At 36.3% G+C, this 14,140-nt stretch overlaps 1 protein-coding gene across 6 annotated transcripts in view; it reads right to left on the bottom strand.

The window, feature by feature from the left end:
• Window positions 1-14,140, bottom strand: part of STXBP6 (syntaxin binding protein 6) — a 112,195-nt gene that overhangs the window by 73,674 nt on the left and 24,381 nt on the right. The window lies entirely within an intron of this gene.

Below are 14,140 nucleotides of genomic sequence, written 5' to 3' on the forward strand. Positions count from 1 at the left end.
TATACTGCCAGTATGCAGCATAAGTAGCAGCATTCACAGAAAGTACATGAAGCCTAAAATCTCTGTAAGACTATTCTTTCAGGACCATTGCTTTCAGTCACAGGGCTTCTCCTTAAGCAGCTCCTGCAATTCTTGCAGCTTTAATAACTTATCCCCTCAACTCCTCTGTAATTGCCGATTGGGCAACTGCACAGGAAAACAGCATCAGAAAAATCAGCTTAGACAAAACCACACCTCTTCATTTTTGCCAAGTAATTTTAACCCAGGTCAGTTCCTCAATTTGTTTCATCACGTAATAGCACAATCAATTTAGGAGAGACATTTGGAGAGAAAAAAAAAAAACATAACAGGGAAGGAGCAGGAGGAAAGCTGCTTATTCAGGCGTGTCCAGCAAAAGAAATGTGCATCTGAACACAACTTACAGAGGAACCTAACAAAAGAATAGAGAACTCAGTCACAGAGCTGATATAACTCTGATTTTATGATGACAGAGTTTATAACTCAAAATAACTCTCCAGTGAAATCTGTTAATAAGTATGTAGGTCCCACTAACAGACTGCTAAATCTAAAGAAACTTCATAGCCAGAAGCAATCCTCTTTTTTGATCCTCATATACTTTTTAAATCACTTGCCCTATAATTATTTATTCAGGGAAGTTTAAAATGAACAAGGTTCGTTTTGATGTCTCAAGCCTAACTTATTTTTCACTCTGACCATTTTCTATTTGCTCAATGCCTGTCCTAACAGGAACATTCCTTATCTCCAAGAACCACCAGTCCCATGCTGACACTGCTACCTTCAGCTTTCTCCTTACTTGATCTTTTGTTTCCGACTTGAAGTTCATTTATATAAACAGAGCACAAAATATCTCCAGTATATCTTTTTCAGACACTATGTAATACAGAATTTAAAATAAAATAATAATAATTAGAAAAACTCATAGAACCTCTAAATCTGCATCACAAATTAATGAGAGGTCTCCTGATACATTTTCATTTTTTTATTACACAAGTAACAGATGCATGCTTTTCAGGCTTTCTAGAGGAAAGTTAAAGATGGTCATTCAGGTCTCAACTAATGAAGCCATGAATTCTACCTGTGGGATGATATTGGCAGATGATATTTGCCACAATTTAATCACAAGAGAAACACAAATTCTGGTCAGATTAGATAATAAATCCAAGAGAGTCATGGAACCATCATATTAGTTTACGCAGAATCAGCAAATGAATTGTCTTAGCATTTTCAGTTTCAGCATTTTGTTGGTACCTATTTATGATACTGTTATGGTTTTGTTTTCAATACCTGTGTTCATGGAGGTGAGAGAACACAATTTGGTCCAAATCAAGTTAACAAGCTATTTATTTTGGGGTGCAAATAGAATCCTTTGCCAAAACAAAAAATAAACAAACAAACAAACAAAAACCACACAACTGCAATAGCACTCTCCAGTTTCAGAACAGTTAACCAACATTAGAGCTGTGCAAATTCTGATAAGTCATAGCATGAAGTCATTTTACATACATTCCTACCAAAAAAAATAATAAATCAATTTCATTTAAAAGTGGCCCCTGTAAAAGATAAATCTAGACCAATTTGAGAAAAAGGTTTTTTTGCAAGAAAGAATGTTCAGCTTTCCAAAAAGATGTGATTTTTTAACTGCTACCATGAAAGTTACCTATCCTTTAACAACAAATATCAACATGGAAAAAAGAATCAAAAAGATTCTTTTGTAAGTAACCTGTAAGTTATTTAGAAAAGTCTGTTTTCACATTTGTGGTCATCGTACCAGAATTTTCCCCTGTTCTGTATTATGGAAATAACTGCAGTATATACCAGCATGTGAGCTGTTGGCATGTTAGGACTATTTTATTTATTTATTTAAAATTCAAGGTCACTGTTAATAACTATGATTTTAATCACAAAGAGCTCCTTCTGGCTGAGATAAAGACTGATATCTTTACCAAAATAACTTCAGTGTCAGACCTTCACATGCTTAAACTAATTCTAATAAGTGGCTCTATGGGAAAACCAACACATTCTCTCAGGTAAAAAATAAACTTGTGTTACAGAAAAAGGTTCTCTAGCTAGCCACAATCTGAGGCTGTTAATTCTGCAACTAGACTGTCGGACCACTGCTGTTCTCAGACATTTTCAGATTTATGCACTGCAAAATAAGCATGATTTCAAAAACAGTCTGTGATGTAAAACGTCTCCTTGATTAAGAGTATGTATTTATAAAGAAAGGAGTGATTGCACTAAATTCAGTGCCCCCTATTTTCAATTTTTCTTACCTAAAGTTGTTTGTAGCAGTAAATATTTCCTTATAGCTTCAAAGCTTTCATATAATACTTCAAGATTTAGTTTAAGAATCATTCTCAACATATATAGCTCTCTCAAAAGCCAGAATAACAAGATTAATCTAATACTTGACATGATTTCTGAGTCTAATATGGAAACCGACATTAGCACAGACAAAACAAACAAGAAAAAACACCAACCCAACAGTTATATCCTTATGTGTTAACAGACTTCTGAGATTCAGCTGTCAGTAAGTATAGTTTGTATTGAATTGTTTCTCATAGTTCAAAAACCAGCAGCTAGGTATAAATAAGTAACCTTCTCCATATTTACTGGTGGATCTATGTAAAAGACTTTAATATAACCTTTGGTTAAATATGCAAAACATTCCAGCACTCCTCTTTTTCAAAAGCATTTTTAGTACAGTATTTTTATTTGTTTTACTAAAAAAAATAAGGAAGACTTGCTCAATGAATACGCGTAACTCTCAATTTTTTCCATCCTCCAACAAAAACCTCTTTTAATTAAAAAAAAGATGCTGGCTGTACATGCAATACTTCATGTAGTACATGCAGATTTATTTATATAATAGTGTTCTTGGCATTAGCTCCATGAAGAATTCAAATCATTACCAGTTTTCCACTACTGTGTGGATTTCCACTGTGTGTGAATTCAAATACTTTGGAATGTAAGTATTTCTCCCCCCACTTTAACTTATGCTATTTTAACAAAGGTTATTTTGGGCATCAGAAGTCTACTGAACTTTACAGAAAAGCAATCTAATTACAACTGAGAAGAAAAAAAATAAAAAAATCTCCTTTCTCACAAAGCGTAGGAAATTATTAAGAATGCCAGGAAAGCAATTCATCCCCAGACTCTTGGTGTTTGACTTAATATCAAAGCTCTGCTGAAAACTGAATAGGGAAAATTCAGCTGGGGGGGGGGGGGAGGGGGTTGATAATAATAAAAATTACTCAGCCTCCTGCAGCAGCTTTTCTCTTACCTTCATTTTTAATTACCTGTCCAGGTTGTCATAATTTTTATACGTCTTTGTGTATGTATGTATATTTTATATATATATATATATATATATATATACACACACACACACATACACACGTAGATGTAGAAATAGTTGAATTACTGCATATTGACTTTCTATTACAATTATCTTTTTCAGAGATGGAAAAAGGAAGGTAGGCAATATTGCCTGGATTAAAATCATTAGGATTGTTATCATTATTAATATGTACTGTATTATTGGTAACACATGACTGTATTATTAAGCATGCATTACTAACACTATGAGGATTTCAAACCCTGAGCTTACTTGACAGAAAGGCCTATGCAACTCCTGGGGCAGGGAGTGTCAATAGATTAAAAACAAGTAAAAGGCAAAATTAAAAATATATGGATAAACTAAAAAATGTAAGCCATGATGTGATTTTTTTTTTTGTATCAGTTCTGGACTGTTCTTATTTTACTGTTTAACAATATTTTGTTGTCCTTTTCGTTTGATACAAAGAGAGAGATTCAGAATGCAGTTTGGAGGATGGAAGCCATCACTATCAATTCCAGACAACAGCCCCCTGTGAATGTAGAGACAGATTCAAGCATCCAAAATATGAAGTATCTCTTCTCTTTTTGGATTCTCTTTTGGATAGATTTGGAGTGGTGGTTCCCTTTAAAATGGATTTGTTTCTATACATGACTCAACATCCACCTCTCTGCAATCTATCCAAGAGGATCCAACTCATAAATACACATCTGTGAAATTTTAGGCAATTTATACAGGGCTGTGGAGCGATCCTTTTTAATCACAGAGTCTCCTCTGAATTTAATCGCATAGGTCTTACCCAATAGTTGGGGGAATCATAATAACCCTGAGGGACTGAAGCGCTGACCTCTATAAACCATTCCTTAACCACCTGACTTGTGGTTATAACGGGACAACAACCTGATCTTTCCCAGTGAATGGTTCTGTTTTGTACACGACAGTTCTCATGTCAGCTGCTTGGTGCCTCAGCAAAAAAAAAAAAAAAAAAAAAAAAAAAGGTGCTGGTCTCAGTATGTATTTATCTAAAGGCATCCTGGATAAATTCACATTTCCTTCAGAAGTATCCATTTCAATATCTAGGCCAAAAAAGTAATTCTGGAAACATGCTTAAATATAAAATGCCTTAAAGTAAAAAATGTTATTGCAGGCTCTCTGAGCAGTGGGAAGGCAGAAGAGTTTTTGCTCAAAACATTCCTGACAGGGGCAGGGCAGACCAGGCCCTAAGGCCCTACCCCTCTGAGGCAAGGGGGATTTAAGTATTTCAGTAAATGCAAGAGTCTTAGTAAAGAGCCCACACTAACCTGCCTCACACACTTCCTTTGTTCTACATACTTGATTCTGCTCAAATTATTCTAATGATGCTCTTGGCTGAACAAAGAAAATTCCATTTTCCTCCTGTGGGTGTTCACTCCAGCCACTGCAGTCCTATGGAGCAGGATGTCTGGATGCTCACTGCACCCGCAGCACTACACAAATGCCAGAGAGAAGAGGTTTCCGTGCAGATTTGATCTAGTGCGTGATGTACACTGCATCACCTCAAACCCTTCTGTGCTACAATGCTTTCCCATGGCATTTGTATCAGTAAAATTTCCTCCTAAGAACAAGCTGACCAGTCCACGGTACATGGAACAGAGGAGGAAGTAGGAATTAAAGGTAATTTCTAAAACTATATTAAATAAAACTAAGAAGATACTTGAAGAGATCCCACACGTTCAGAAACAATGAGCTGAAATAGTTTGCTGGTCAGCCAAAAATTCAGACAGCTTTCTGGCAGCCTGCCAACATGCACCTGACTTATCTTTACACCCAGATGTTTTCTAGGGCCACGCAAACAAGTGCAAAGAAAGGGAGTTGCAATATCCGTGCTGAGGTAATGGTACACAGACACACTGGGGAAACTAATCCTCAGCATGCAGAACTTGTAAGTCAGCAAGAAGAAATAAGAAACAAGAGAGTGAATGATTAAAAAAAAATGTTCAGCATGTTAAGCGTCATTACATGCAAAGATGCTGTTTAATCACAAGCAGGGGTGGGCTCGCAGGACAGGGTAACCACTGCAATTCTGCGTACAGTGTGCAACTAACTACTGCTGGACTGCACTGATAGCTTTAACAAGCACTCAAATTTGCTTTTAGCCATCCTGACAGAAGACCTCGACTTCAGACATCTTTGTAAGACAACATTATTAAAGGCCCAGCTTCTTCTATTCTGATAATTATCTGGTATTTACTTGCTAGAAATGTTGAGACTATGTGTTTGATCATTTCCATTCATCAAAAGTTTTGTATTTCCTGTTGTCTCGAACAACTAGCTATTACATCTTTGGAGAAGTATAGCATCATAGCACAACAAAGACAAATAACGTGTAAGTCCTCCAAAACCAAATGTTAGAACATACAGTTTCTAGAGCCGGTCTGCAGTAGATAATTTTAAGTTAACATTATCCTAGAAGCATAACACCTAGTTTAGTTAGCTCTGCAAACAAGGATTAACCAGTAGACCAACTTTGCTTTAAAACTTTGAGGTAAAAATCTTTAAAAGGATTGAAATAACAGATCAGAGTATCTTCTGTGATCCCTCCATTAGTGAAAATAGAGTTTCTTTGAGAAATTTTTAATTAGCGGAAACCATTGTACAGGCCAGAAAAAAAAATATCTATTACACCCTAATAACAAGAGTTCCAGGCTTTTCCAAGTATTTACTGGGCAGGGGGAGCACTCTCCAGAGCTTTTGTTTGCAGTCACATTTCCAATTTACTTTTTCAAATAAGCTCTCAGTGATGAGTGGTTCATCTGAATAAATTCTAAAATAAAAATTAATTCTAAAATATGAAAATTATGGAATTGTAAATATATTTGTGCAGCCAGCAAGTTAAGTGGCAATTCAGTCACACAAAATGTGTTTTTACTTAGCAGTATAATTACTAAACAATCTGCTGGCCCAATCAAGCTGAATTGGACACGAGCAGACTTCGGAGGGCAACGGCTCCTAAATCTAAAACAACAAATCAACAAGATACATCTAAAACAAAAGATAAACAACAAAGAAGCCCCTTAAGTGAATCCCACAGAGGCCAGTCAAACACATGATCCAGTGTCTGGTAGCCATACTGCAGGTAAGAATTACAACCCTTAACTGTTTTTAACCAAACTATGGATTGGTTACAGGTGTTCAACAGAATCCCAGCATTCTTTTTTTTTTTTTTTTTTTTTTGTTTTGTTTTGTTTTGACCCCAAAGCATCCTGCTTTGAATGATCTATGACTCTCAAAGGGCTTCTAGAATAAGTTGAATGGAATGGGAAAGGACATGCTGGGTACCATACTTCATGGCTTGAGAACATGTGATGCTTTTAATCAAGGAAACAAAAAAACAATACACAGGAGTGGCAAAGTACATGGTTGTAATATTTTAATGTCTAATAGAAGCAATAAGCAACTAAAATATCAATGTTTGACATGGTTCTTCACCCTAAGCAGGGTGAACCTTTCATTCCAAAGGAATATGATTAAGTTCTGTGCAACTTGCAAGGAGCTACAGCACTAAAAAGACTTATACCATCAAGAGTTCTAAATGGTATTTATAAAGAAATGGGTATGCAAACCAGAAATGTTCTTTTAGTCTACATCGTCAAGTGCCTCAATCTGGCAGACCGTAACTATCTTTTTCAAAAAGTTCACCTAGAAGCTTTGTTTACTTCCCTCCATTACACACACACACAATCTCCAAGCACACGCTTACAATGAGAGATTACCATGCATATCACTGGAATTGTACAAGTGTTTAAGGAGGACCACATCCACTTTTGTGCATAAGACAGAGCAGCTGTTTTCATTCCTGAGCTGTGCCCCAGTCTATTAAAACTGAGAGAGCAAGAGGGATCACACAACATCAATTACTCTTACTTCCTCAAGACAGATGTTAGCAAAAGCAGAAGATGCAGGATGACTGTGCTTTTTTGAGACTGTCTGAACTCTGCCCAAAAGGTATACAAAATTATATAGGAGATGGTACAAGAAGACATGTGGGTGGATACGGGTTACTGTATTTTCATATTAGAAGAGTCCCAGAACTGAAAGTCACAATTGTTTGAGGAAGCACAAGTTTGAAAATATGGAGAGAAAATACCACATTAAGCAACACTATTCAAAGCATGAACTGTTTTATTAAAGGACAACCAAGAACTGGTTTGGAATACTGCCCTTGGAATTATCTTTTTGCAACAGGAATGTTTTTAACCTCACAAAGAGATTCACAGAGAAACTCAGGAACTGCCAGATGTTATAACAAAGCCCCAGAGATACCACATTTGCATTTGTGGGAAGTTATATTTATTACTTAAGGACATCAGGACATTCATAGCAGCAAGAGCTACTACTTCCACATAGCAACACTGAAAATCATAGTCTTAAGATGTCAGCTTAATTTTTATGACCTTTTAGGCATTTTTAGCTGTTAAGACCAGTTATTAAATCTGCCTTTAGACTTTGTGGGCTGTTACCACAGTTCCTTCCGTCATTCCTCACAGATTTCTGCTTCCAGACACCTGACCTCTCTAGACTCCCTCCCATGAGCTTACATCTTTTTTGGACAGCAGTCCTCAAGCTTCTTTTAAGGCAAAGTCAACTGGAAGCACTTTTCCAAAATATCAGCAAAAGATGTAGATGAGAACAAAAGCCATTGTCTACTACATTCTTCAGATCTTCTTCTGAAGAATTACTACTACACAACTTGTTTCTCATTTGACATCTAAGTAACTCATTACTCCCACTTAACAAGAGATTTCTGTATTTACTACTTTTAGGCTATTTCTTCAATACTGTAAGATCATTTTGAATTCCAAGCCTGCCTTTCCACATTTGCAGATCTCTCTGGATTGACACCCACTGAAAGTTAGTATGCACATTCTGTGTTCCATCGTTTTAGTCAGTGACAGTTTGGGAGCTAACGCAGCCTCCCTTTACTCCTCCAGTTAGAACAAGAAAGATACCAACTCCTCTGAAAACAGTTCTACAATCATTCTTCTGTTCCTACATCTTATGCTATTTCCATATAAACTGCATTTCTCTAGTTCACTCGTGACTCATATCACATGAGACCATATCTAAGGCATCCTTAAAGTTGTGATCTATCTGCCAGTTCTAACTTACTCACATGGTCTAATACCTTATCATAGAAACAAATCAATTGAGATCTCTCTAGTCACCCTCTAATTCCTTAAAAAATAGGTTTTATTCCATTGTTCATCGAATTTATCTGGAAAGAAAAACTATTAAAAACTGAAATTTAAGAACCGTGGAGAGAAACAGCAGCCCCCTTTCCCTAATGAAAAGAAAAACCAGTTTGAAGGACTGCCATTTGTAGTGTTCCAGAGCTTCTTTCAGATGTTTCTGGTGTTTCAAAATTAATTAATGCCCACCTAGTGCATCTGTGCTGTCAGAAATGATCAATTTCCCTGTGCCCTTTTCTTCCTTAAAGAAAAAGTGCTTATATGGTAGTGCAGTGAATTAGACAAGAGAATTAATCCAGGTTTAACCCAGTTTAAAAGAAGAAAAATAGTAATTAGTTTTGGTTTTACTCAGAACAGCTCCCTCACTCAATTCACTACACAGCTGATTGTGATAGCACAGGGGAAGGAAAAGCAGGGATAACACTGGGATTGCCTTAGGCACCAGCAGTGTTAGCTTGTACTGATCATGAAGCAATGATTAAAAGACAGATTCTGAAATGTCAGGAACTTCTACCAAACTGATGGAAGTGTGAAATTGGCTGGCTGAAGACAACCTAAACATTTTTTTTTTCAAAACCAAAACTTGCAAAAAGGAATCCACAAAATTGAACCAAATAAAGAATGGTGAAACACAGGACTTCATAAGAGGTTTCTCATTGATAAGAAAGGACATGTCTCAAGATAGGAACAAATTTCTTGGTGTACTGATTCTATTATTTGTTGGGCAAAACAGAGGCATGGCAAAAGGGAAAGCTGGAAATTAGGCTCTGTTAGCATATACTCTGATTTCTGCACTAAAATCCATCAGAACCTGTTGCAAATGAGAATATCCAAAAATGCTATGCAATGCTATTACTGCAGTATGTCCCGTGCAACTAGAGCACATTAAGTCTGGGGAGCTACTCTGGCAAAGATGTCTCAGAGGAACACAATTTTCCCTTATTAGCATGAACAATCACAGCTGCTCAACAAGGACAAACTCTGCAAGTACTGTTTAGCTAATTATTGAATAACCAGGTGTTAAATGGACTCATAATTTAGCATACAGGTTGCTAAAGAGAGAGGAAATTACTGCAGTGTTAGTTGAAGGTGTTTTGAAGAAAAAACCTGCTTCAGCAATCTTACAGTGCTTTTACCAATGGCTCACTACAACCAGTGCATTTCATATACTCTTCCATCATCATGTTTCCAAAAACTTAAGTTTTATTTCCACTCATACTGATGTAACTAGTATTGGTATAAACTGTAAGTTTTTTTCACATTGCCATCATCTATAAAATCAAGTATCTCAAAGAGAAGCCAGAAACAAACTTGGGTCTCTCAGGCTCAATTTTCAATTTTCTAATCTGCAACACCCACATCTTGAGGAAAAGGGAAGTAATCTCAGTAAACTCAAGGGATGTTCCTTTTATATTACTTTTAACACCAGGGAAAAGTACAAAAGCAGAGCAATACAAGGGGATGAAACATAACTCCAAGTAATTGAAGTGTTCTACTTCACCCACACAAGGTGAATCAGCTTTTTCAGGTAAATAAAAACATTTTTTCAATCACTCCAAATACGTCAGCAAAAAATCACTTACTGACAAAATATATAATTCTTTTAAGAATTAAATATATCAATACCTACTGGCTATTGTCAAAAGACTTCTTCCATCACCCAGTTCTTAGATACCAAAATCTTTGTATGGGCAGAGAGACCTCTGTAATGCTTTAAGCATTACACCAACATTTTACTTGAGTGAAAACAAAAAACATGCAAAAGTAGTAAACCATCTGTTAGTAGTGTCCTGATATATTCTATCAGTTAACTATGATTTTCTGGCAAATAACAAGTTGAAGACATTTCTGACTTATTGCATACTACTTCCCATGAATCCCCCAAGTGTAAGTATCAGATATTTCAAAATGGGGAGCCCAATTAAGCTTGCAAAACTCCCAGAAGACTTACAAATTGAAGAAAACTACAAAAAAAAAAAAAAAAAAAAAAGAAAGAAAAAGGCTTTGTTAAGTGTTTTGTTCAAGGGATGTTATCTCAGAAATCATTAGAAACACTATCCATCTCCCTGTCCCCCCTCCAACTATGTTGGATTGTTTGACTCGGCACTCCTGACAACATTAATGGAAAAACTACTGCAAACTGACCTTATACACTTAAAGAGTTCTTTTTTTAAAATGAATATCTTGTTGTTTAGTCTTACAGAAACATGAGAAAGCTAGAAAGGAAACTGTTGGCTTTTTCCTCTCCCTTGATGCTTTCATAGTTCTACCACTGATTGCAAATTAGCATTCTATTTTAACAGATAGAAAATTTCCATTAAACATGTAGGTGGCAGCGAGAAATCATCTTGTCAGGTGATGATAACCCTTTGGAAACCAGATTAAAAAATATGTATGTATATAAACACACCACGAGATATCACAAGTGATTTCCTGAGGATATGAAAGTTTTCATCAAGTTTATGAATCTACATAAAGCAATAACTTTTAGATAAAAAAAAAAAAAACAACTCTTAAAGATCAGTGCTGTGTTAATCAATATATGGATACCTGTACAACACACTGTTACATTTTCTAGTTTTACACTGAAATTACAGTACAGAGATGCACAAGAGACAGGAACCTAAACAGCCCAGACACAAAGCAGTAAGTTTTCTATCATGTTTTTACATTTTCCCAAAAGAGAGATGGTAGTATACCTTTCCCTCAATGCTTTCATTTTCAACGATTATGTTTTACATGTCTAACTACAGTACAGCATGGCATGAGAAGGTACACTGAAACAATTACACCTACACTTGTGTAAAAAACATTGGGGGAGGAAGGGGTATTATATGAGAGGTCACACAACACAAAAACCCTGCAACACTCATTTCACTCTATGCTTCTTTCTTATAGAACTTACATTTATAACTCTTAGGCATCTAACCATTTGTGTCAATGCAGGAGTGCTGCTTTAAAACAAACCAACGGCATTTTTCAAACTGATCCCAGCCCAATCAATGCATCAGATATCCTCCCACTCACAACTTACCTATGAATAATTTACATTCTCTCTAAATGGTGGGCACAGTTATAGACCCTAAAACAACATCTCTCAAAACATCTTCATAGGTTTATACAAAGATAGCCATAGCTCCAGAAGTACATTGAGTTTAGAAATATACATTTTCATCTGGATAAAAATTTCTCCGTATCAATTTCAGAAGTATAAAAATTAACTACCACAGCAACAGACCCTCTGCAATGGTTCTGTGCCAAAGTCAACTTAATACATCCCATATCTAGTGCTGAGCTGTAAACATTGATATTACAAAGAAAACGACATCTCCAGACTTTTTACTGCCAGGAACCATCTAACAAAAACACCAAAAGGCACACTCCTTAGCAACACCATTAGATAAAACTGCATCCAATTGAAAGAACAAGCACATAACCCACACAATCTTAAGATTTTTATCCAACAGATACTTTCTGCCAGAGTAACATGAAGAAATAGATTACATCTTTAACAACTGCGAGCCATGAATCCTCTACCATGGTGTCCAGACTACAAAAAGAATCCAAGTGAATACATACATGCTTATCTTAAACGTAATATTCTTCTTCCAGCATAAACAGCTTTATGAAAAAAATCCTCCATGTGTGCAAAACCAAGCTACCACTACGCAAGAGTATCAATACATAGAATAGCTCAAAGTTAGACATACCCGATTATAGGTAGGAAAACTATTTCACAAATAAATCAATTTAATCCTGTCCTCAGCCAAAAGCTGCTCTTCAGCACCAGCTTATGCCAGTTTAACTGTGGGATGCTGCCAAATGAAGTGGTCAGCCTCTTTCATCTCTCAGCTTTTTGTTGATTCATCAGAACATTAATCCTCTACTAAAATTTGCAGCTGCACATCATTAGTATCAACACTGGAATTCATGAGAACATGTACTACTTTGGGCAATAATCTACAGCTCACTGTGTTAACTCAGTCTTGAGACTACACTCTAAGCTCTGTAGATGCCTTTAGAAACAAGCCTGAGAACTACACTCAGGAACTTGATTGCTCTTGAATCCTCATCGTTTCTGAGGCATCAGTTATGATGGCCTGGTGCAATGAACCTATAGACTCCTCTCCACAGCTTTGATTTTTCTTTTTCAATACTCCACAGGACATGTCTGCTCTAGCTCTACTCACACCAAGCTCTACCCACTGCTATTAGACTCTGATATATTAGACAAAGTAATCTTTGCTGTAGACTTTTCCTTTCGTATATTATGGGACAGAGAAGCTCAAGACAAAGCAAAACAAACAAAGGTATCAGTAGCATTATCTCCTTATACTAACTCCTTAAAACCACCCACCTACAAAATCAACTACAAGAAAAAAAAAAGTTAATATAATAATGAATAATCCAAGTCAAACTTCAATTTACCTTTTACTTTAAATTTTTTTCCACATGGACAGAATTTAAATAAACATGGTTCCAGAATCCATGGAAGAACCCAGTGGAAACTTGTCCACTCATTAGACTAAAGCACTATGACAATTTATTTCAAACAAGTTCACTTGATAGTGGCTACCAAAATTTAGCAAAGAAATTGAAAAACAAATTCCAAAAGTTCCAAGACCAACTTCCAAGACCACGGCTCATTTCAATGCCTGGTTCATCCACGTTACAAAGAGCAACACTGAGTACAAAATAAAGAAAAAACCCACTACAGCCACCTTAACAGGTTTGCAATCTAGGCATGGTTACATGGAAGGATAAAACAACTGTATGTTTGTCAAAATGGTGTAGGCAAAGACAAGAAACTTACAGAAGAGGGCAATCCCAGCTTGCAATAAAGAAAGGAAGAAGAAAGACACTGAGAACATCTACTGAAATATCAATTAAAAAACAAACAAACAACAACAACAAAAAAAGCACAGTATAGTCCTAAATGCAAGAAGTGCTAGATTAGAAAGTTCTTGGTAGGTAGTACAGTCGTTAAACATTTTGCCACAAGAGAGTTAAAAACAATCTTTACATTCAAGATGAAAAGGTAAAACTTCCCCCCCCACACACACACATCACCATCTCCTAGAAGGAATGAGAGCAGGGTAAGACAGAACCCACATTCTTCCAGTGACAAAACAAAATGAATGGGAGCTATGGAAAAAGGGAGGCAAAGCCCTACTTCTCAAAGTGCTATAACATCAGAACAGGAATAAATAAATTGCACTAGGTATACATATATCCTCATTTTGTCCATTCTCTACAGCTCTCCTCTCATGCACTGAGGAAGTTCTTTCATCACAGAAGGTAATCAGGTTGGTCAAGCATAATTTACTGCAGTGGGGTCTTCCCACTTACATTCTTGTCATTCATGTGCTTGTTAATAGTTTCCACTGGCAAAACACAAGTGCCTGCTATGAATTTTACTTTAAGAATTTTAATTTTAAGTTAAATTTACAGTTTACAAGGTGGGGGGACGAGAAAAGGGAGGGATATGGGGTAGGTATTCTTTCATGTTGCTTATTATGTCCCCTTCACTATTTCTCAACTGTGATCCTCTGCA

The sequence above is a fragment of the Anas platyrhynchos genome, chromosome 5 (assembly GCF_047663525.1).
Source record: "Anas platyrhynchos isolate ZD024472 breed Pekin duck chromosome 5, IASCAAS_PekinDuck_T2T, whole genome shotgun sequence".
In the NCBI taxonomy this organism is placed as follows: Eukaryota; Metazoa; Chordata; class Aves; order Anseriformes; family Anatidae; genus Anas; species Anas platyrhynchos.